This window comes from Coregonus lavaretus (genome assembly GCF_964263955.1).
Source record: "Coregonus lavaretus genome assembly, chromosome: 27".
NCBI classification, from domain to species: Eukaryota; Metazoa; Chordata; class Actinopteri; order Salmoniformes; family Salmonidae; genus Coregonus; species Coregonus lavaretus.
In genome coordinates, this window is record NC_140014.1 from 9,912,463 (window position 1) to 9,937,194 (window position 24,732).

Below are 24,732 nucleotides of genomic sequence, written 5' to 3' on the forward strand. Positions count from 1 at the left end.
ACGGACCTCACTGCCTTCATCGAGGCACTGTGTCAGTCCCCGAGGTTCAGCTGGCCCGTGAGCTCTCAGATGAAGAGGTTGCAATTTTGCCAGCTCCAGGAGTTTCTGTTACTGATGCACTTAGACTATATGTAGAGACTGTGGAAGTGTTATCAAGAATCTTAGACTGATGTCCAACCCATGTTTTTATTTGTTGTGTTAGAACAAGCAAGGAAAAACTGAAAGTTTACTTTCCTTTTAAAAGAAAGGAAAAAAAGCTGTTTCTTTGAAGCTTCCTGTCTCATTATGGTCCACAGAATGACTAACATGAATGCTGTACTGTTAGCACTGAAGGTGCAGAACAGTTTGATTTTAGTAAATGGAAGAAAAAAAAGTCAACTACTGCACAGTGTGTTAATGTTTTCAAAGACACTGAACTTGTGTCAATTCATCTGAACTGTGTATGCATTGACATTAGGGCTGGGCAATATGGAGAAAATCAAATATCACATTTTTGACCTAACACCTTGATGTCGATATTGCAACGATATTGTAAGGTTGACAATTGGTGCATTCACAAAATATCTTCCACATTTAGATTTCGGATAAATAACTATCATATTGTGGATATAATGACTAAGTGGTAAAAGGCAAATAATAGAACAGCTAGAACAGTCTGGTAAGTTCAGAAAATGACATCACTTTACTGTAATGCAGCCTTTGAAACCAGGAAAAGACTAAACTTACCATGTAACGATATTACACTTCTTCAAAATCTAATGGTGCTTTTCCATTACATGGTACCTACTCGCCTCGTCCTAAAATCTGCAATGGGAAACGGACGCACAGCGAGTCGAGGCGAGGCGAGTCAAGTAGGTACTGGTAATGGAAAAGCACCTTAAGACGATATCTAGTCTTATATCACGATAGATATAATATTAAAATATTGCCCAGCCCTAATTGACGTCTGAAAAAACTTAAACAAGCCCAAATCCAGTACTTTTTATGGCAGCGACAAGTGCTTTCTCAAAGTCCATGTAGAGTTTGAAATGAGCTGGCAGCTTTAGGGTTTCAAAGCATGTGGAGGACGTAGGAAGGGTTCCCCCAGAAATCTCCACTCTCAGTTCAGGAGGAAGCATCTCCCAGCCAACCCAGAATGTCAGCAGCTGGGCCAGGGTACCTGATGAAGCTAAAAGTCATAAAATGGATTAAAGACATTTAGTTCAACTGTAATTGATCATATCTATCCATGAGACATAGAAGCATTTGTAAAGAGAGAAAATAAGGTTTATACCTGTTTCAATGAACATCCTTAGAAAGCCAGTGATGCGGCAGGTGGTGTCAAAGTCTTCATCATCACTGTCCTCAACTGGCCATGTGATTTTTTCTAGGAGCATCTTAAAGAAAACAAAAATTGTAATTTAAAAAAAGGGAGAACTTATTTTGGTGAAGGACTATGCAGATCAAAATCTTAGAAAATTGAAAAATATCCATCTCAGTCATTGAAAATACACGTAAATTCATCAAGTTAAGTCACAAATATAACTAAATTACTGACTTACCTGGGGTGTGAACTGCATTTCAGCCATTTTGGGGAAAAGAAGTGGTACAACATCCGGCCTAGATGTCAGCAGGGGCCATACCATCACATCTTTCAGTCCCTTTCTCAACTGTTTAATTTGGCGCATGGTCCTCCCAACGACCTAAGAGACAGACCGACCCATATTACAGCCCAAATCCTTAACCCAAATTTGACAAAAGTTGGCACAGTAGGAAAAATGTTAATAAACACAATAAAGTGCTTTATAAAAATCCATTAAAACTCTAGTACTTAAACTCTCGTGTTAACATAACAAGCCAGGGTTCACAACACATTCTATAATTTCAACAAGTACAGCGATGAATTCTGTCACTTAACCAGCAGGAACTCACTGCATGGAGTAGAAGTTTGTTATGTAGCCATCTCCGATTTGTTTTGGTGACTGCCGGAAGATCCCAAGACATGGAAAGATCTGAAACTGTGTCCTTCTGTTCCGGTGTAAGATCTTCATGTTCAAGCTAGAATTAAGACCATACAAGTTATTATATCTGCCCAAGCAATATTTTTTACATGGCAAAGTTTCTTTTAGGTTACATACCAGTTCTATGATGCTCCTGATGTGCAGATCAGGGCAGTCTTCTGTAACAACGGTAGCCATTTCAGGGTCCCCATTGAACAGTACATGAATTACAGCAGGACTTAGTCCTGTGACATGGGGACCATCATGCAGAAAGGTGTGGCCCAACATCCTTCCTGCAACCCGGAAGAGGTTGCTTTCAATAAGTGCCTCTGATGCTGCTGGAACAAGATGGTCAGGTTCACCCTCAAATAGCAGTGTTCGGCCCATTCCTCCTGTAAAGTACCAAGAGAGCAGGGAATAAAGTCACAACAATTAACCTCTTAAATACATTAAATAAAAATGTATGATAGATAGATAGATAGATAGATAGATAGATAACATCATACTAGTGGCGATTACTTGGCCTGTGGTATTGCTGCTTGTAGAATTCACTTAAACCAAATTGTAGCCTACTCCAAAATGACTTACAGAAGGACCCCAAACCACTTCAAATTCAATTCCCCTGTATACCCTACTACAGACTTACCTGACACAAAACATTGCCCACCGGCCCTCCGCTAAACAGCACATATCCGCGTTCATCAACCACCAGAACGTACGTGTACGCGTGTGTGTGTGCGCGCGCATAGAGAGAGGCGGTGTAGAGTGAGTCACGACACAAACAGGTGCTCAGTCAGCGTTGCATGCAGTGTGAGAATGGCAAGCAGCAAGAGCGGCAAAAGCCAATGTGTGCTTCTTTTACCTATATATGTAACGCTATCTTTTGCGTTTATCCAAACGTCGTCAAACTTGGCACTGCACTTACTCGTGACCAGAGCAAGACACCTGTCAAGTTTGAAATCCATCGGACTAACTGTGTCATGGGCCTCTCACTCCACCGGGTTACCACCTTAATTTTCTTCCACTCTGCTCACCACTCTCTCTACTCAGCCTAACTAGCTCCACCTGTCCCTGCTCTGCTCTGCTCTAATTACTCTGCCAGCTGCGCTGCATTACCCACTACCTCTCCCAGTATTTAAGGCCCTGTCTTTCAGCTCTCCGGTGTCAGATCGTCTGCAAAGCTCACACCCGGAACCTGTTTGCTCGCGCTTCTGGCGCACCCTGGTTTTGTGACCCCGGACCTGCCTGTTTTTTGGATACTCTTCTGCCTCAGGAGATCCAGACCTGCTTCTGCCATTACGACTCCTGACTACTCTTCAATCCCGGTAACTCTGACCAGCCTTCTGCCTTGCTACTACGTATTTTGGATTTCCCTTGAACTGTACTGCTGCCTGGTTTCATTCCGCCCTGTTGTGTCTGTGTCTCCCCCCCCCAGGACTTCTGGACCACCCACCACCGGCTTCATAGGACGCATCGCTGCCACTGGGGGGGGCACAGACCCAGCGCATTGGACGGGATCCCTGTTACCCCTGGAGCCTTCATTCACTCCCTACTTCCCTTTTCCCTTAAGTTTAATAAACTTTCTGGTGTGACGCAATTGTGGTCCTCTGGTCGTCTGTCTGATCCGTGACAGTACGATCTGACCATTATGGACTCAGCGCACACTTTCCCCGACATGGAAACCGATGAGCATGAGCAGCAGTTCCAGCAGCAGCAACAACAACTCGCCATGATCATTCAACTCCTCACCAACCTTACCCCAGCCAGTCTGCCCACCAGCCCAGCCCCCGAGTTACCTGCCCCGGTCATTGCAGCCGCTGCTCCGGAACCCAAGATTGGAAACCCCGAGCGGTTCAACGGCGATTCAACCCAGGTCCGGCCATTCCTGACTAGCTGCCGACTTCAGTTCTCCTTGCAGCCAAGGACCTTCGCCACGGAGGGGGCTAAAGTTGGGTATGCCATCACTCACCTGACGGGCCGAGCTCGACTCTGGGGAACAGCAGAGTTCGAACGTCAAACCCCCGCATGTGCAACCTTCGACCTGTTTGCTGAGGAGATGCTGAAGGTGTTTGACCTGGATTCACCCACCGCAGAGGCGTCTCGTGAACTGTTCAGTATTCGACAAGGCAGACGTACAGTCGCAGACCATTCCATCGACTTCCGAACCCTGGCTAGACGAAGTTCTTGGAACACACCATCGTTGGTGGACGCGTTCTTCCATAGTTTGGCTGACTATATCAAGGACGAGTTGGTCTCCCATGAACTGCCTTCCACTCTTGATGAAGCCATCGCACTGACTGTCAGGATCGACAGAAGGATACAGACCCGTCGTCGTGAGAGGGGGCGCCAAGGTCCACCTACTACCGGCATTCGGAGAGATCCGACTGGGCTCCTGTCATCTACTGCCACTCACCCAGGTCAGCTTGATCAGTCTGAGCCTATGGAGATTGGGCGAGCCTCCCTCACTCCTGCAGAGCGCCAGCGCCGCTTCACCTCAAACCTCTGCCTCTATTGTGGAGGTGATGGACATCGTGTGGTAACCTGCCCTTTAAAGGGCCGAAGCTCACCGGGCATAGGGGGAGTCCGGTTGAGTTCAATGACCATCCAGTCCTCCGACCGCAAACCCCTGCTGCAAGTTCACCTCCGCCTCTCTGACTCAACTCACACCCTGGCTGCTCTGGTGGATTCTGGCGCCGAAGCCAACATAATGGACATCAAGCTGGCACGCCAACTGGGACTGGAGAACCTCCGTTTGACACCTCCTATTCCTGCCCGGGCACTGGACGGACACTTACTCGGATCGGTCACTCATGTCACGGCCCCGGTCTCGATGGGTCTGTCCGGAAACCATCAAGAAACTATCCAGTTTCACCTGCTCCCCTCTCCAGGCCAACCCCTCATCCTGGGTTACCCATGGCTCCGCCGGCACAACCCTCAGCTCGACTGGGTGACCGGGGTGATCAGGGAGTGGGGAGAGGACTGCCACCGAACCTGCCTGCTTGCTGCCGCACTACCCCCTCGGCCAGTACCTACTAACTCCGCTCCTGACCTCTCCAATGTCCCAGAATGCTACCATGGTCTCAGAGAGGTGTTTAACAAAGCAAGAGCCACATCTCTGCCCCCTCACCGACCGTACGACTGTGCCATCGACCTCCTCCCTGGAACAGCTCCTCCAAAGGGTCGTCTTTATTCGTTGTCTGCTCCTGAAAGAAAGTCCATGGAGGACTACATCAATGGCTCTCTGTCCGCAGGATTAATCCGTTCATCTTCATCTCCTGCTGGTGCTGGCTTCTTCTTTGTGGGGAAGAAGGACGGATCTCTTCGCCCCTGCATCGACTACAGGGGACTCAACGACATCACAGTGAAAAACCGTTACCCTCTGCCTCTGCTCACCTCTGCTTTTGAGTTGCTCCAGGGGGCCACTGTTTTTACCAAGTTGGATCTCAGAAACGCTTACCACCTAGTGCGGATCCGGGAGGGAGATGAATGGAAAACCGCATTCAATACACCAACAGGCCACTACGAGTATCTGGTTATGCCTTTTGGCCTCACCAATGCTCCTGCTGTGTTCCAGGCTCTAGTGAATGATGTACTGCGGGACATGTTAAACAAGTTTGTCTTCGTTTACCTGGATGACATCCTAATCTACTCCAGAAACCTGTCGGAACACACCCGCCATGTCCAGCAAGTCCTTCATCGTCTTCTGGAGAATTCCCTCTACGCCAAGGCAGAGAAATGTGAGTTTCACGTCAAGACAGTGGCCTTCCTGGGGTACATAGTGGCAGAGGGAAGTATCCAAATGGATCCTGCCAAAGTATCAGCAGTCACTTCATGGCCAGTTCCGGAGAACAGAAAGAAGCTGCAACAGTTTCTGGGGTTTGCTAACTTCTATAGGAAGTTTATCCGGAACTACAGTACCGTTGCTGCCCCTCTCACTGCTCTAACCAGCACCAAGCAACCCTTCACCTGGACCCCAGCAGCCGACAAGGCCTTCAGTACCCTCAAGGTGAGGTTCACCTCCGCTCCCATCCTCCAGATGCCTGATGTGGACCGGCAATTCATTGTGGAGGTGGACGCCTCGGATGTGGGAGTTGGTGCTGTGATTTCTCAGTGGGCTGCGGAGGATAGGAAGCTCCATCCCTGTGCCTTTTTCTCACGTCGGTTGTCCCCCTCTGAGTGCAATTACGACATAGGGAACCGTGAGCTGCTGGCTGTGAAGCTTGCCTTGGAGGAGTGGCGTCACTGGCTGGAGGGGTCCACCATTCCATTTCTCGTTTGGACCGATCATAAGAACTTGGAGTACATCCGCACGGCCAAACGGTTGAACTCCAGGCAGTCCCGCTGGGCCCTGTTCTTCACCAGGTTTAATTTCACTCTGTCATACCGGCCTGGATCACGCAACACCAAGCCAGACGCCCTCTCCCGTCAATTCCAGAAGGATGACACCCCCTCCAAGGACCCTGTGTCGATTCTGCCAAGTCCCTGCATCGTTGCAGCTCTGACCTGGGCTGTTGAGGAACAGGTGCTGGAGGCTCTCCGTAACCAGCCAGGTCCCAGCACTTGCCCAGCTGACCGCCTTTTTGTCCCCGAAGACCTGAGGTCCCAGGTCGTTCAGTGGGGACATGACTCCCGCCTAGCTTGTCACCCTGGCTCCACCCGCACTTACAACCTGCTCGCCCAGAGGTTCTGGTGGCCCTCTCTGAGGAAGGATGTACGGGAATTCGTCCAAGCCTGCCCCATCTGCAACCAACACAAGTCGTCCTGCCAGCCCCCAGCCGGATTGCTGCAGCCCCTGCCTGTGCCCAGACGTCCCTGGTCTCACATCGCCCTTGACTTTGTCACGGGGCTGCCCCCTTCAAGTGGCATGACCGTCATTCTCACCATCGTTGACCGTTTCAGCAAGATGGCACACTTCATTCCCCTCCCCAAGCTCCCAACCGCCAAGGAGACCGCCCAGGTGGTCCTGGAACACGTCTTCCGGATCCACGGGCTGCCAAAGGATGTAGTTTCTGACCGTGGTCCACAATTCTCCTCCGCTTTTTGGAAGGAGTTCTGTCACCTGCTGGGAGCCACAGTCAGTCTGACTTCCGGATTCCATCCCCAATCCAATGGGCAGTCAGAGCGGGCTAATCAGGAGCTCGAGAAGGCACTGCGATGCATGACTTCACGCAACCCCCACTCCTGGTCGCAGCAATTGACATGGGTGGAGTACGCACACAATTCTCTGACCTGCTCTGCCATCGGTATGTCCCCTTTCCAATGTGTTTATGGATACCAGCCTCCTCTATTTGCCAGCCAGGAAGAGGAGGTTACTTGCCCATCTGCACTTGCTTTTGCCCGTCGATGTCGCCGCACCTGGTCACAAGCCCGAGCCACACTCCTCAGATCCGTTGCCAGCTACACTACCGGGGCCAACCGTCGGAGAATTCCTGCTCCCACCTACCATGTTGGTCAAAGGGTGTGGTTGTCATCGAAGAACCTGCCACTCAGGGTGGAGTCGCAGAAGCTGGCACCTCGGTTCATTGGCCCATTCCCTATCATAAGAGTGATTAGCCCAACTGCTGTCCGGCTCCAACTGCCTAATTCCCTGAGGGTGCACCCCACTTTCCATGTGTCTAAGATTAAGCCCATCCATGAGAGTCCGCTGGTCCCTGCTGCGCCTGGTCCTCCTCCTCCACGGCTCGTCGATGGTGGTCTGGTTTACACCGTCCGCCGCCTGCTTCGGTCCAGACGGAGGGGTAGGGGTCTCCAGTACCTCATTGACTGGGAGGGCTATGGACCTGAGGAAAGGACCTGGGTGCCAGCTAGTCGGATTGTGGATAGGACTCTCATCACCGCTTTCCACCAACGGCATCCTGATCAACCTGCAATCCGTAGGGGCCGCCCCAGAGGGGTCCCTAACCGTCCGGCCCGCTCGGCTTCCTGTCCTGTGCCTGATCCTGTCTCGGGACCTGTCCCATCTCCCGACCACGGCCCTCCGGCTTCCTCCGAGGATGAGGACGTTCACTCGGACCGTTCGGAGGAGTTCTAGCCCTCCTCCGGCTCCCCTCCTCCCGCCCGGCGTGGTGTTGCTCTTGGGACTTCTGGGGCCGTCCCTTGGGGGGGGGGTTCTGTCATGGGCCTCTCACTCCACCGGGTTACCACCTTAATTTTCTTCCACTCTGCTCACCACTCTCTCTACTCAGCCTAACTAGCTCCACCTGTCCCTGCTCTGCTCTGCTCTAATTACTCTGCCAGCTGCGCTGCATTACCCACTACCTCTCCCAGTATTTAAGGCCCTGTCTTTCAGCTCTCCGGTGTCAGATCGTCTGCAAAGCTCACACCCGGAACCTGTTTGCTCGCGCTTCTGGCTCACCCTGGTTTTGTGACCCCGGACCTGCCTGTTTTTTGGATACTCTTCTGCCTCAGGAGATCCAGACCTGCTTCTGCCATTACGACTCCTGACTACTCTTCAATCCCGGTAACTCTGACCAGCCTTCTGCCTTGCTACTACGTATTTTGGATTTCCCTTGAACTGTACTGCTGCCTGGTTTCATTCCGCCCTGTTGTGTCTGTGTCTCCCCCCCCCAGGACTTCTGGACCACCCACCACCGGCTTCATAGGACGCATCGCTGCCACTGGGGGGGGCACAGACCCAGCGCATTGGACGGGATCCCTGTTACCCCTGGAGCCTTCATTCACTCCCTACTTCCCTTTTCCCTTAAGTTTAATAAACTTTCTGGTGTGACGCAATTGTGGTCCTCTGGTCGTCTGTCTGATCCGTGACAAACTGAGAGACATGCGCTACAGACAGACATTTCTGCAATTTATAGATGGATTAACCTTCAAAAAATTAGTAAGATACTTACCAAGATCTAGACTGAATCCAAACTGGAGTTTGGATATGATTGTTGTCATAAAGTACCGCATCACTCCCTCTCCGATAGCAACATCACCTGAAATAAAATACTGATAATAACACTGGAAAAAAAGTGGCGGCCTAATACAGGTAACTGGATTTGGTAACATTTAACAAGAAAGGGAGAAAAACTTCTATTGGCTGTAATTCTAGAATAGCATCCTTAATATTGATTATTCCAGATAACAAGAGTATATTGTGCACAATATTCACATACATACATATAACATTTTTATCAATTATATAATTTTGTGCATTCCATTCTCCCATTTAACAATTACATATAAGCTACTTGAGTGGTATAAACTGTACTGATGTATTTATATTATAAATGTTATATTACTTACCAACCAGAGTACAATGAAGTGGACATGCCCATTCTTGCTGCTGTTTATAGAATAAGAGAAGCTCCCGTTCCCTGTCCTCTTCAGAGTCCCTTACATCCATCTTCATTCTAAGTGGTTTCCCAGTTGCATGTTCCCTTAGCAGATTCTCTTTGAAAACTTTGGCAGCTTGAGTGGGTTCTTTAATAAGCTTCCATTCTAAACAAACAACAACAATAAAGTTATCTATTACAGAGAGACATATTGTGAGTTGGCATGTTACCTGCATATACAGATATCCTCTCACTCTACAGAACAGGAGGAAAATTCTGTTCATTTCACTGACAAAACGTGAGACCCAACATCTTCAGAACCTGTCACAACGCTGAGTTGACATAAAAACAGCACTACTAAACAACTACAACTAAATATTAGAAAAATAGAAAAACCCAGTTGCATGTTATTAATTGTCTGTAACTGTATTATCTTATCTAATTATATCCTACAGGTGTTATCTTTCTATTAACTTTTCAGTTACACACAATCTTATAGCAACACTATTGTGATGACACAAACCACTGTCTGTTTCTTTGCGATCCAACTCCTCGTTGACAATCACTGCCGGTACTACTGCACTCTCAGCTGATGTTTCAGGCCTCACTGGAACACTGTCACTGACTAGGGCTGTCTCACTATCATTTTCTTCACTTTGGCCTCCCTCTTGTTCTCTTTCTGATTCCTGCATGGGTGTCCTTGAAGTTAACACAATTGAAATGATGGTCATACTCGCTTATTTGTGTGCACAACAATAAGAGAGACATATTCCCAAAGAAAATAAATTATGCTACCCTTGCATTGCTTTAAGAAGTACATACCCATTGCAGCTCAATCTGTGCAGCTTCATCTCTGAAAAGGGAACTTCCTTCTGACAAGTGATGCAGGGGATGACTGGACCAGAGGCAGGACGTGAGCTCTCCTAACAACAACAACAAATGGCTTTTAATTAATGATTAAAAGTCACCAGTAATCTTTGTTTTGATTATGTATTAAACTAAGTCTCTGTAAATGTATGTACACAATCTAAGGGTAGATCCTGTTGAAGTGGACGTATGTAGATTGTAGCCTGTCCAATCATCGTCGATGGATCTTTCAGATAGGCAAGGGTGTATCCAGTGCTGGGACACTGAAGCAACGCAAGATTTCGACTGCGAGTAGATCCTACAAGTTTTAGAAATTCAAAGCCTCCCCCTTGTTGGAGCTTCGGAAACACTTCCATCAGTTTATTTGTTATAACCATGGGATCGTGGTCATTCCCTGGAGAAAAAAACAAAACAAAATCATAACTCACCTCACCTTAAATTAAGCAAATAAGCCTGTGATAACTATTATTGACACTATGAACACCAATTAAGTTTGAGTCACTATAAAAAGAAATGCAAATAATTTCAACAAGCCACAGACAGTACAAACTTTTGTTTACTTTTGGTAAATGCCTAGTTTGGCACTGACCTGAAAATGTTACTTTTTGCTCTCCAAGCCTGAAGTAAGAAGTTCAGCTTTAAACAGTACGCTTGGAGTTTTATCCGCATTGTGGTCAGCCAAACAACAGACAGTGTGTGTGTAGCTTCTTCGGCTAACTTGGACTTGTGCTGGTCGTCTCGTCATATTCCTTCTGGCTCCAATGTTATATGGCGCAAAGAGCCTTGCTACCTCCGCTGCAACACAGAAAAACGTAACAGCTCAATGGTCACCAGTCAGCTAAAACAGCCTCTACTTCTATCTTGGGATGCTCAAGCCAGCTAACACCATTTAGCCGATTAGCGAACTAGCTAGGTTTATGCTTCCCCCCCATTAACAATAAACGTGTCACGCACGAAGCATCATAATACCGCATGCAAATACATGTTCGAGTCGATCTAATTTAACCTACACGTGTGTCCCGAATCATTAAATAGTAGCACACCTGGCTAACATGAAATTACTTAGCTTACCTTGGACAGGTGTACGTGATTGAGCGGCCGGTATCTGCTGTGACTGAGCTGCCGGAGTCACCGGTGCCGCGGGAGCCGTTGGACTTCTGCTCAGAGCTTCCTCAATCAAATTCGCTGCTTCTCTCAGCAGCTCCGGGCAACTTTTAGACATTTTGTCCTGCACCTCACACAGCGTCTCAACATTGGGGCTAGCAGGACCGAGTCTTCTTGATTTTTAGCCGTTGCAATGAAAGTACTGTTTAACCGTGTAACTAAACCAACGTAGAGGTGAATAGCGCCACCCAGTGTATTGGAATGTGTTCAGTAGCTCTGCATCAATCCATTATCCGGAATTGATTTGTCTTGGCTTGATGCAGAGGGTAACCAATCAGGCGTTAGGTTCCGCCTACCAACTTTTGATGGGTCAGTTTGACAGTTTTAAGTAATTCATGAATCACTCCAACGCAGGACCATGAAATGTAAATGTAAATAGTGAAATAATTATATATGTATTTTACATAAAATGAATCGGTATTTGAATTAATTAATGATACATTTAATTACACATTTATGTATTTAATTCTAATTTTAATTAATTAATGACACATTTAAGTAATTATTTAATGGTGTATTTATTTATTTAATTGTGGCACTTTTAGTCCTCCATATTTATTTGTATGTTTTGGATGAATTTGTTTATTGCAACAAAAAAAAATGTGTTTGAATGCAGTAAATTACATTATATTTTAGTGCTCTGTTGAGCCATGGAAGATTCTCAAGTCCATAAGATGTGTTATGCTGGGGATTTTAGTGTGGGTAGAGGGAGGGGTGTCCTTCCATTTACACCAATTGTACAGTCAGCTCCTGGGAGTAGAGCGTTTGCTAGTCCTGAGTTTGCAAGCACTGGGAGGGGTAGGCTGTTTATTCCACCTGACCAGGGTATCCCACCTCTGTCTTTTGATGTACCATCATCCACAGTACTCGGTGATAATGGGACGCCTCCGAGTCAGTTTAGTGACCTTATTAAGCAGATTGGTTCAGAGATAGGAGAATCTATCAGAGCGAGTTTACTGCAGCCTGGGGTTTCAAGTCTTTCTCCTGCCCGTCCCCCTCACCAACCCCAGCAGTTTCCCCTGCCTGAGCAGTGTGGGTCAACCTTTATTGATGCGTCCAAGCTGAATCTGGTTGTGAAGTCAGGTGTTAGTGCTCCACCTTTCTTTAGGGGTGATGGCTCAGATAAGTAGTCTGTCCTGGAGTGGGAGGAGTTAATGGGAGTCTACCTAGAGAAGAGGGGTTACACTGGGTCTGAGAATGTTGGGGAGGTGATGTCTCATGGGGAGGGCACGGGATGTGACCAAAGTCTGGATGCGTAGCAACCCTGTTGTCACAGTGTTCAGTGTTCTCAAGCAACACTTTGGGGATACTGTCTGCTCAGGTATGCCATTAGCTGATTTCTATTCAATCAAACCATATGCTAATGAGGGTCCAATAGATTTCAGGATTAGGCTTAACAAAGCTGCAGAGGCAGCCGAACAGTACCTTGTGAGTGAGGGCAGGACCTTACCCAATCAGTGCTCAGAGTTGGCAGACATGTTTGTACGCAACTGTCCTGATAAAGAGTTGGCCCAAGTGTTTACATTTTTATTTTAGTCATTTAGCAGACGCTCTTATCCAGAGCGACTTACAGTTAGTGAATACATATTTTTTTATACTGGCCCCCCGTGGGAATCGAACCCACAACCCTGGCATTGCAAACGCCATGCTCTATCAACGCTACATCCCTGCCGGCCATTCCCTCCCCTACCCTGGACGACGCTGGGCCAATTGTGCGCCGCCCATGAGTCTCCCGGTCGCGGCCGGCTGCGACAGAGCCTGGATTCGAACCAGGATCTCTAGTGGCACAGTTAGCACTGCGATGCAGTGCCTTAGACCACTGCGCCACTCAGGAGTTGTTCAAGAGCAAACCCATTCGTGACTGGACAGCCTTTAAATACCACAAATTAAACACATGAAATGACACAGGTTTCAGTGCGCGTTCTTTATATTTTTAAATGTGTGTTTGTCTTTGAGTGTTTCTGATATTGTGGCCAGAGTAGAAGCGATTTCACAGAGACTTTGCGCAATCCACTCCTGGTTATCCAAGACCGCATCGGAGATGACACGTGCAGTTGGACAGGACCTGGGGGCACGTACAGAGGCAGGCCTACTGCAGGAAGGCCAAATGGTGTCAGGTTCCTCTTCACAGAGGGGTTGCCTGGATTGGAGATCTGTAAATAACAAAAACGATACTGAAAGTTAAACAGTCACAGTGCACTGTTTTTTTTAATTTTGTTTTTTTGATGTTTCAGTTTGTTCAATATAGGCCTACTGCAAAAGCAATAGGATTTCAAACTGAATAAACTAGGAATTCAGGTGAGGACTCATTCAGTCACATAGGCCCACATTTGGTTTGACAAACTGGTGTAAAATTCATTTTCAATGGTTTCACCGTTGCTTTCAGTTAAATTATGGCATGAAATTGTATAAATTCAGAAAGACTTGCTTACCGTCTGATTCACTGGTGGGAGATGGCCTTGGAGGATATGAAGCTGTTGATATAGGGCCCTGGTCAGTGTCCAGTTGCTCCGCTGATGGCACACCAGAGTGCCTTCTCACCAATAATGTCCCTGATGCGCTGGTCAATCTCAGATAACTCGGGGCCTGCATACCCCCCTCCAGTGGTCAGCATATGTCTCTTATGTTTGGCAATGGATTTTTTGGTCTGATTTTAAGTCAAACCATTTAATTTTTTACATCTTCAATTGAGCGACGTTGTCCAGAAACAGAGTTCACGGAATCCGTGATCTCCTTCCATGCCTCCGTTTTGTTGGTGGCTTTAAAACCACTGGAAACACTACTAAATATTATGTCTCGTTTGGCAGTTACCTGTTGCAGTAGAATTTCTATTTCAGAATTACTGAAGTTCCTTTTTCATTTGGTGATCGGTGGACCACCACCGTCTGTGCGTCTTTTGGACATTCTCCAACTTTTCTTGCACACTGCCCTGAAGTGTCATGTCCTTATATGGGAATTTGCGGGGCGTTTCGTTATGCTAATTAGGAACAACTGGCACACGCTTTCAATTACGAAGACGTGGGATTCATCAATCCTAAGAACACAGGTGCGAACAATTATGTTGTTTAAGAACATGTCATGAATCCGACGTAGACTTTTCTTAGGGAGTTTATTAAGAACAAAGTTTAGAAAATTCTTAGGTAGATATTGGTGAATGAGGCCCATTGTCCTGTTGGAAGGTGAACCTCCGTCCCAGTCTCAAATCTCTGGAAGACTGAAAAAGGTTTCCCTCAAGAATTTCCCTGTATGTAGCGCCATCCATCATTCCTTCAATTCTGACCAGTTTCACAGTCCCTGCCGATGGAAAAACATCCCCATAGCATGATGCTGCCACCACCATGCTTCACTGTGGGGATGGTGTTCTCGGGGTGATGAGAGGTGTTGGGTTTGCGGCAGACATTTTCCTTGATGGCCAAAACGCTTAATTTTAGTCTCATCTGACCAGAGTACCTTCTTCCATATGTTTGGGGAGTCTCCCACATGCCTTTTGGCAAACACCAAACGTGTTTGCTTATTTTTTTCTTTAAGCAATGACTTTTTTCTGGCCACTCTTCCGTAAAGACCAGCTCTGTGGAGTGTACGGCTTAAAGTGGTCCTATGGACAAACACTCCAATCTCCGCTGTGGAGCTTTGCAGCTCCTTCAGGGTTATCTTTTGTCTCTTTGTTGCTTCTCTGATTAATGCCCTCCTTGCCTGGTCCGTGAGTTTTGGTGGGCGGCCTTCTCTTGGCAGGTTTGTTGTGGTGCCATATTCTTTCAATTTTTTAATAATGGATTTAATGGTGCTCCGTGGGATGTTCAACGTTTCTGATATTTTTTATAACCCAACCCTGTTCTGTACTTCTCCACAACTTTGTCCCTGACCTGTTTGGAGAGCTCACACTGATCCTCAACACGGGGGCCCCTCAGGGGTGCGTGCTCAGTCCCCTCCTGTACTCTCTGTTCACCCATGACTGCATGGCCAGGTACGACTCCCAACACCATCATTAAGTTTGCCGACGACACAACAGTGGTAGGCCTGATCACCGACAACGATGAGACAGCCTATAGGGAGGAGGTCAGAGACCTGGCCGTGTGGTGCCAGGACAACAACCTCTCCCTCAACGTGACCAAGACAAAGGAGATGATTGTGGACTACAGGGAAAAAAAAAGAGGACTGAGCACGCCCCCATTCTCATCGACGGGGCTGTAGTGGAACAGGTTGAGAGCTTCAAGTTCCTTGGTGTCCACATCACCAACGAACTATCATGGTCCAAACACACCAAGACAGTCGTGAAGAGGGCACGACAAAGCCTATTCCCCCTCAGGAGACTGAAAAGATTTGGCATGGGTCCTCAGATCCTAAAAAAATTCTACAGCTGCACCATCGAGAGCATCCTGACTGGTTGCAGCACCGCCTGGTATGGCAACTGCTTGGCCTCCGACCGCAACGCACTACAGAGGGTAGTGCGTATGGCCCAGTACATCACTGGGGCCAAGCTTCCTGCCATCCAGGACCTCTATACCAGGCGGTGTCAGAGGAAGGCCCTCAAAATTGTCAAAGACTCCAGCCACCCTAGTCATAGACTGTTCTCTCTGCTACCGCACGGCAAGCGGTACCGGAGTGCCAAGTCTAGGTCCAAAAGACTTCTCTACAGCTTCTACCCCCAAGCCATAAGACTCCTGAACAGCTAATCATGGCTACCCGGACTATTTGCACTGCCCCCCCACCCCATCCTTTTTACGCTGCTGCTACTCTGTTAATTATTTATGCATAGTCACTTTAACTCTACCCACATGTACATATTACCTCAACTAGCCGGTGCCCCCGCACATTGACTCTGCAACGGTACCCCCCTGTATATATAGCCTCCCTACTGTTATTTTATTTTACTTCTGCTCTTTTTTTTCTCAACACTTTTTTTGTTGTTTTATTTTTACTTTTTTTGTTAAAAATAGATGCACTGTTGGTTAAGGGCTGTAAGTAAGCATTTCACTGTAATGTCTGCACCTGTTGTATTCGGCGCATGTGACCAATAAAATTTGATTTGATTTGCTTGGTGGTGCACCTTGCTTAGTGGTGTTGCAGACTCTGGGGCCTTTCAGAACAGGTGTATGTATATATATATATATATATACTGAGATCATGTGACAGATCATGTGACACTTAGATTGCACACAGGTGGACTTTATTTAACTAATTATGTGACTTCTGAAGGTAATTGGTTGCACCAGATCTTATTTAGGGGCTTCATAACAAAGGGGGTGAATACAAATGCACGCACCACTTTTCCGTTATTTATTTTGTAGAATTTTTTTAATGTCACTTCACCAATTGGGACTATTTTGTGTATGTACATTACATGAAATCCAAATAAAAATCCATTTAAATTACAGGTTGTGATGCAACAAAATAGGAAAAACGCCAAGGGGGATGAATACTTTTGCGAGGCATTGTATTTTCACTTGTGAATGATGCGCAGCATAAGAAACAGCCTTTTTTTTTGGTCGACTTTTTCGAATCATAGTCGCACACCTCATGTAGCCTAGTCCATAGGCCTATATGTTTTGATAAGGTTTGTATCACAACTTAAGTGGCCAAAAAACGTCTTAAAAGTAAGCACATTAATCAGCTTTACAAGGGGTTTAGAGCCTAACTGGCATACATAAGCAGCACGTGAGGTTCAAGTTTGGGGAAGATAATTTTCGTATCTGCGGTCACTTTTGATAATGGTGTTTTCCCACTAATGGAACATTCCCGCTTATAGCCTACTGCCATGTGAGCATTTCTGCGCTTATAATGTGAAGAAATAGCCTAATAGTTTATCAACATTTTAAGCTAAACATTCTGATCTGTTGTGTCAGCCACATTACGTAAAAATGTTTTTGTGACGCTAGTGGTTGTATTAATTTGGGATCTATTGCATCCCAGAACTGTCACAGACTATGTTTGGAATATTTATTTCTCGCACAGAATAGAAAAGGTCGACTTTTGTACTATGGGGGATAGTAGATTGACATAGGCTAGTGCTTTTGCTGTTCGTTAGACCTACTCATCTTGTTGGCTGACGAAAAGTAAATGTGGACAGTTCTTTCAATATGCACCTCGGAATTGGATAAGGACGCGCGATGTGTCTGTCTTCACTTGTAGCCTGTGAGAAAGTCCCGATCATGTGATGGAGAGCGCGCAGCACTCAGTGCGTGCTTCGGAGCGTGCACTCAGGGAGAAGGGCACAACAAAGGCCTGGATTGTTTTAGGGTACATTATGGCTCAAGGGATGCTGCCGTGAAATTCGAGGAATTATCAAGTGCTTGTCAAATTGTGAATGAGAGACTAATGAAGTATGTGCAGCCTTCGCAAAAAAACAAAGCAGAGATCATGCCTTTCAAGCAACTTTTTTCAAATCATCATTAGTCGCATCATGCAGCCTTAAAATGTATTAAAAATCAAAACATATAGCCCAACATTTGTAGAACAACTAAAGTTACATGAATAACTCTAAATTAAGCATATAGGAGTACCTATTTCTTTGTTAACCGCTCAACACAGAATAGCAGCATGTGCGCACTCCCTCAAATCGTTTGGAGAAAATATTTTGTTCAATTGTATTCTTCTGACTATTAAATAATGCCACGGAATTGTAAGCAAATCTTGTCTGCTAAATGAACTAGTGTAGCCCACAGCCATTTGGCATAGCCACATCAGGACCAAACATAAGGACAACTCAGAGTATGCGATTCTGTTCTTTCTTCATATCATGCTTCTTTAGACCTGTCTAAAATAAATAATGGATTTATTGGGAAGGTGTAGGCTATATTACATGGTTTATTAGAGTATTTTTACAGTTTAGGCCTATTCATGGGTTGCACCTCCGTCACTCTGTTGCGTAGTTGCCATTGTTATGAACGTTCTACAGACGCAGCAGCCATATTGTTGCCCAAACGTCCAGTGATTCACAGTAATTCGGAAAGGGGGCTAATGACTGTTTTGTCTAAAATACACTGTAGTGATCTGGAAATACGATGGCATTGCTAAAATAAGCAAATATTTAGTAGGAATCAACTTTGCCATTATTATCATGTTGTCAAATTTGCTTTAGACAGATGGCAATGTTGTCATTAGCTAGCAAAGTTTGTCCAAAATAGCTAGCAATGCTAATGTTAGCTAACTAATATCCGGTGGTCTCCCCGCAATCTTAGCTAGTTAGCTATCGTTATACTGCTTCTAAAGTCAATCTGGTGACATCACAATGATGAAAAAAGGTTTTCCTAGTAATAATTTACATTCTTTAGAAATGGCATTGTATTTCCAAGCCTCTATAATGCACCTTTGATGAAATCTTCATAAGCGCCAATTGACAATGCATTTAGTAGAACCCTCAGTCGGGCATCAGTCCTAAAACGAATGTTCAAAACAATATTGTGACAACGTGCAACCCATGACTATACAGTGCATTCGGAAAGTATTCAGTATTAAAATTTTGTTACGTTACAGCCTTATTCTAAAATGGATTACATCAAAAATGTTCCTCATCAATCTACACACAATACCCCATAATGACAAAGAGAAAACGGGTCGATAAATGTTTGCTAATTTATAATAACAAATAAAAAACAGAAATACCTTATTTACATAAGTATTCAGACCCTTTGCTATGAGACTCGAAATTGAGCTCAGGTGCATCCTGTTTCCATTTATCATCCTTGATGTTTCTACAACTTGATTGGAGTCCACCTGTGGTAAATTAAATTGACTGGACATGATTTGGAAAGGCACACACCTCTCTATATAAGGTCCCACAGTTTTATAGTGCATGTCAGAGCAAAAACCAAGCCATGAGGTCGAAGGAATTGTCTGTAGAGCTCCGAGACAGGATTGTGTCGAGGTACAGATCTGGGGAAGGGTACCAAAACATTTCTGCAGCATTGAAGGTCCTCAAGAAAACAGTGGCCGCCATCATTCTTAAATGGAAGAATTTTGGAACCACCCAGACTCTTCCTAGAGCTGGCCGCCCGGCCAAACTGAGCAATTGGGGGAGAAGGGCCTTGGTCAGGGAGGTGACCAAGAACCCGATGGTCACTCTGACAGAGTTCTAGAGTTCCTCTGTGGAGATGGAAGAACCTTCCAGAAGGACAACCATCTCTGCAGCACTCCACCAATCAGGCCTTTATGGTAGTGGCCAGACGGAAGCCACTCCTCAGTAAATGGCACACGACAGCCCGCTTGGAGTTTGCCAAAAGGCACTTAAAGGACTCTCAGATTCTGTGGTCTGATAAAACCAAGATTGAACTCTTTGGCCTGAATGCCAAGCGTCACATCTCGAGGAAACCAGGCACCGGCCATCACCTGGCCAATACCATCCCTACAGTGAAGCATCATGCTGTGGGGATGTTTTTCATTGGCAGGGACTGGGAGACTAGTCATGATCGAGGGAAAGATGAACGGAGCAAAGTACAGAGAGATCCTTGATGAAAACCTGCTCCAGAGCGCTCAGGACCTCAGACTGGGGCGAAGGTTTACCTTCCAACAGGACAACGACCCTAACCACACAGCCAAGACAACGCAGGAGTGGCTTCAGGATAAGTCAAAAATCATTTTTCAAAAATGTCTTAGCCAGTTTTTGCTTTGTCATTATGGGCTATTGTGTGTGTGTGTGTGTGTGTGTGTAGATTGATGAGGGGAACACACTAAGGTTAGCAGCTAACGTAGCTAGCAGGCTAAAAACACAACCCAACACTTACCTATCAGTCCATGAGAACAGTGGCCATTTCAGTGTCACTCTACCTTTCAAAATTAATTCCAATGTTTATCCGGTTTCTGGATTGATCATGAGGAGTATTTTCTCGCTTATTTTTCTCCTTTTGGGGTGAAGTTGATTCAAGAACCGAGAATGATGCTTGTTTCTTTTGTCCCTGCTACAAGGACCGTTTATCTTCAAACAAGTTAGCTAGCTTGTTGGCTTTGTCGGCTCTGTTTTTTTCTGGTGGCTGTTAGCTTGCAAGTGGCTTTCATTTCCGCTGCTGGGCCATGGCAGCAGGGTCATTCAAGTAGGTGGGATTTAACGCAAAAATACACCTTGCCCAGAAGGCCAGCCCAAGGCTCAACCCCCTTGTTTTCGTTCAAAGTGAAAACACTACACAAGAAGTGGGGCGGCGTAGGTCCACGACCTGTGGATTCCTGCTTTAAGGTGTGTCATCACCTTCAATATGGCTTTAGCGCAATGCTGATGTGTTATATTAGCCTCCTGTAATAATCAACCTCTGTTACTGTGTTTATGTTTTGTAGGCTCGTCTATTGGTCATTATGATTGTATGTCTTTCTGCATGGATATGCACAGGAACTCTCTGGCATAAAGTCATGTCATTGTTGCAGGGATTATGATGACCAGTTTCACATGCTATAGCCATGCGCTGTTCGATGACTATGGAGTTCTTATCAGGCAGATAACCTGCTTTTCCTAGACAAGCATAGGGCTGGTCTTCTGAAAGTGATGGGCTTTAGGATTGAAACTGAAAGCACACTGACCCGCGCATGCCTCAGAAACTCATAAAGGACATTGTATTAAAAATAGCCTGACCATGTGGCTAATGTTCCCTCAAATTCTTTTCAGCACTGAGCGCAAACTTGAACGTTGTGAAAATTCTGTGCAACTTCCAGCGTGCGTTTACTGTGAACACCGACATGCTGACTAGACCAGGCATGTGCGTGCGTGCGCCATTGCGCGCATCTTGATTTTGTCCATCCACACCAGACGCGATCAGGACACGCAGGTTGAAATATCAAAACGAACTATGAACCAACTATATTAATTTGGGGACAGGTCGAAATGCATGAAACATTCATGGCCATTTAGCTAGCTAGCTTGCTGTCGCTAGCTAATTTGTCCTGGGATATAAACATTGGGTTGTTATTTTACCTGAAATGCACAAGGCCGTCTTTTATTCCGACAATTAATCCACAGATAAAAGGGTAAACCTAGTTAGTTTCTAGCAATCTCTCCTCCTTCAGTCTTCTTCTTTTTCTTCTTCATCTTCTTTGGAGTTTATATGGCGGTGGGCAACCAACTTTAAGGTGCATTACCACCACCAACTGGACTGGAGTGTGGACCTCAGTTCAGCTTTCAATCACCCATGTGGGTATATGCTCCTAAAAACCAATGAGGAGATGGGAGAGGCGGGACTTGCAGCGCGTCAAGGGTAAAAAATAGAACCAAGTTCTATTTTAACGCCTGCTACGTAGACGCTCGTTGACGCAACGCGAGCGGTGTGGTCAGCATGTGAGGCTGTACCCACTTTAAGTTACAGTTTTAAATGGCCAAGTAGGCTACTGTGGGTATTTTATACTAATGTAGGCCTAGCAGAGTGGCCTACCATCAACAACAATGGAGAAAATGCATCCCTTAACATTTTTACATGTTCTATCATTCCGCCTACAGTAGCAGCCAATGTGTGGTGTTCAATGTAGGCCTACATTCCATGACACAAAAAAAAATATATAACGCAGGGCTTGACATGCAAGAAACCACTACACAAAATAAAATTGATTATTATTCCCAGACCATTATTACAGAGAATCAGACAAATTATGCTACCTTCTGCCTATTGGCTACTTAGCTTATTCAAGCCTGCCTCAAAATACAACACTGCCCCTTTTAAGACAAGAAAAAGCTCTTTACCTGACTCGCTTTTCAAAGATGTGTAGAAATGTACACGTTTTGTGCTCTTGTAGGAAGCAATCACTCCCCTATTGCTGACTACAAATGATCTATAACTGGGCTAATAACTCACTAACTAGCAAAGGATATGAACAAAATGTGCACACGTGGCAACAAGCGCATCTACTCACGACCGCTCATGCTGTAAACACAGTTCAGTTAAAAGTAAATGGCACAGATCCATATATGGCAATGGTCTATTAGCATATAGGTCTACTGCAGCCCTTATTTGGTTATGCCGCACCGGCCTGTGTAGAGTACGGGCTGAGTCAAGTGTGTCAATGCTCTAGAATCCTTCTCCGATGCGTTCTGCCTACAACAAAATATTTTGCACAGTTTTGTTTCGGTATGTTGCATTGAAAGTGGCTAATATTGCGCTGATTTGATCACAATTACCACAGTAAAGGGAAATGTTGATAGTGTTAACTAACAGGGAAAACTCTAGAAAGTTGAGTAAAGTTCAATCTCGTGCTTCTCTCAGTGGGCTGATATTTCTTCTGCTTGGCAGTTTTGGGGGAGCTACCGCCCGCGCGCAGCTTAGAGGGAACAGTGCATGTCACCACAGTGCAGGAGATGAGTTGATTGCCAATCTGTGTCCCTTTTTTAAGGCTCTGTCTGTCCCAATGTTTATTAAGGGGAAAAGGATGGTATCTAAATTAACTCTGACAAGTTGGATAATTTGCCTGTCACTACTCTGCTCTGTTTGCGCCTCTCAGGCTCCAACCCCTTGACACCTGACCTCCTGTCCCCCGACGACACCAGCATGAGCTTTTCAATGGCGCCCTTCGAGACGGCGCCCTACCAGCCCGCCGCCTCTGCCTCCTTCGTCATCAGCAACGTGACGGAAGAGGATGAGGAGAAAGATGAGAAGGACGTGGTGTCCGTAGTATCGGAGCTGATGCCGGACCCCCTGCCACTTGCGAGCATGTCGGCCTCCATGACCTCCTTGAGTCAGGCCACACATAAGGTAGTCCATCTCGACAGACATTCATACACAATACGGCTCGCAAGATTAGACAGAAACATAAATAAACATTTCGATTCATTTGAATCTGTTTGGGTCTTATCTATGAAGCTTTACTTTTAAAATGTTCAATTGCCAGTGGACATTCCTATGTGTGTAGCATGCCAGGATTTTACTCTTGGTCCACAGAGGATTGTGTTTCATTGGTTCCGTATCTCTCTCTTCTGTTGCCATGCCTGTGCCTAAGGACGGCTAAACAACACGTCTGGAAAAACAAGCAACCACCTCCTAGCAGGCCAAGTGGATCTGAACCAAACCAAATCAAAACCATACCCCAATGTCCCGCACGACGTCTCCTGTAATCAATCAACACTCCCTGTACACTCACTATCTGGGCCCACACACCTCCCCAAAAGGAGTATTCCTTATCCCATTGGTTCAAGAGCAACGTCATAGCAACTTCATTTTCTGGGTGCTGTACAACATCCCCTTCAGATTTCACCTACTTTGATGTCTCTTGCTCACCATCAGACTGACTCCAGTGCTGCCTAGTAACCTTTTTCTTTCCGGTATAGTGCCTATCCTGGTACCATGAGAGAAACCATTCCCTATTTCATTCCTGACAAGCTTAGACTTTCAACAGAAGAGTTATGGATGAACGCATTTCTTGGAGTGGGATAGTTATTGTTAATGATGTGTGGTCTTTGGACTTGTCTGATACAAGGACAGCTTGGAAGACTTGCAAATCTACTGTATAATTTAAATTTAAGTGTTCTCCTTCCTTGTGTGCTGTTGTGCTATATCTGCCTGTTAAGACACCAGCGATAAACTGTAAAACATTTTTATGTAGATACAGAATTACAGAATGTGACAATGTGCATGTGTGCTGTCACAATATACTAAAGATATGAGTATGAGTGTTTTGAAAACAAATTATACTGTTCACGCCTTACTACGAAACCTATTACCTCTATCAATATGACAGTTTTTCCTTTTATTCATTGGTTGGTGTGCCTTGACTTTGCTTGTTTTTAAAAAATCAGCCCATCCCCATTTCTTTCCACTGTTTTGGCTTTTTCCTGTTTACACCGCCTCTGTAGCCCATAAACTTGTATGCAACCACCACACTTTTGATGACATTTGCATAAATCAAGTGACTGACTGCTTCAGGAGCCAATCATGTGTCATTTCTTCATCTTTGTCATGAAACCCCTACCCCTTCACAGAATAAATGCTGCTCTCCACTTATTTTGAGCTCATATCAGAATAGGATGTTAGATAATTCTATTACTGTTCTCTTTGTTGAGATGTGTGAATAGCAACTTGCATCTAGGAAGGGGAACTAGTTTAGTTTGCAGTGAAAGGGAAGTCCCACAAAGGTACACTTTCCAAAAGTATGCGGACACCTGCTCATCGAACATCTCATGCCATAATCATGGGCATTAATATGGAGTTTGTCCCCCCTTTGCTGCTATAACAGCCTCCACTCTTCTGGGAAGACTTTCCACTAGATGTTGCAACATTGCTGCGGGGACTTGCTTCCATTCAGCCACGAGCATTAGTGAGCATTAGTGAGGTCGCCAACTGCGATTAGGCCTGGCTCGCAGTCGGTGTTCCAATTCATCCCAAAGGTGCTCGATGGGGTTGAGGTCAGGGCTCTGTGCAGGCCAGTCAAGTTCTTCCACACCAATCTTGACAAACCATTTCTGTATGGACCTCGCTTTTTGCACAGGGGCATTGTCATGCTAAGGGTACTAGCCCGAACCATGAAGAACATATTCTTCCTCCACC

The 24,732-nt window shown here is 45.8% G+C and overlaps 2 long non-coding RNA genes across 2 annotated transcripts; both read right to left on the reverse strand.

Annotated features, from left to right (window-relative positions):
• Positions 1-966: 966 nt before the first annotated feature.
• On the reverse strand, positions 967-2,396 carry LOC311102789. Its single transcript, XR_014610039.1, has 5 exons — positions 2,118-2,396; positions 1,912-2,037; positions 1,542-1,682; positions 1,274-1,376; positions 967-1,168 (listed from the first exon to the last, which is right to left on the reverse strand). It is a non-coding gene; the product is annotated as an uncharacterized lncRNA (long non-coding RNA).
• Positions 2,397-8,769: 6,373 nt separating this feature from the next.
• Positions 8,770-10,270, reverse strand: LOC311103098. Its single transcript, XR_014610060.1, has 3 exons — positions 10,076-10,270; positions 9,225-9,419; positions 8,770-8,914 (listed from the first exon to the last, which is right to left on the reverse strand). It is a non-coding gene; the product is annotated as an uncharacterized lncRNA (long non-coding RNA).
• Positions 10,271-24,732: the final 14,462 nt, after the last annotated feature.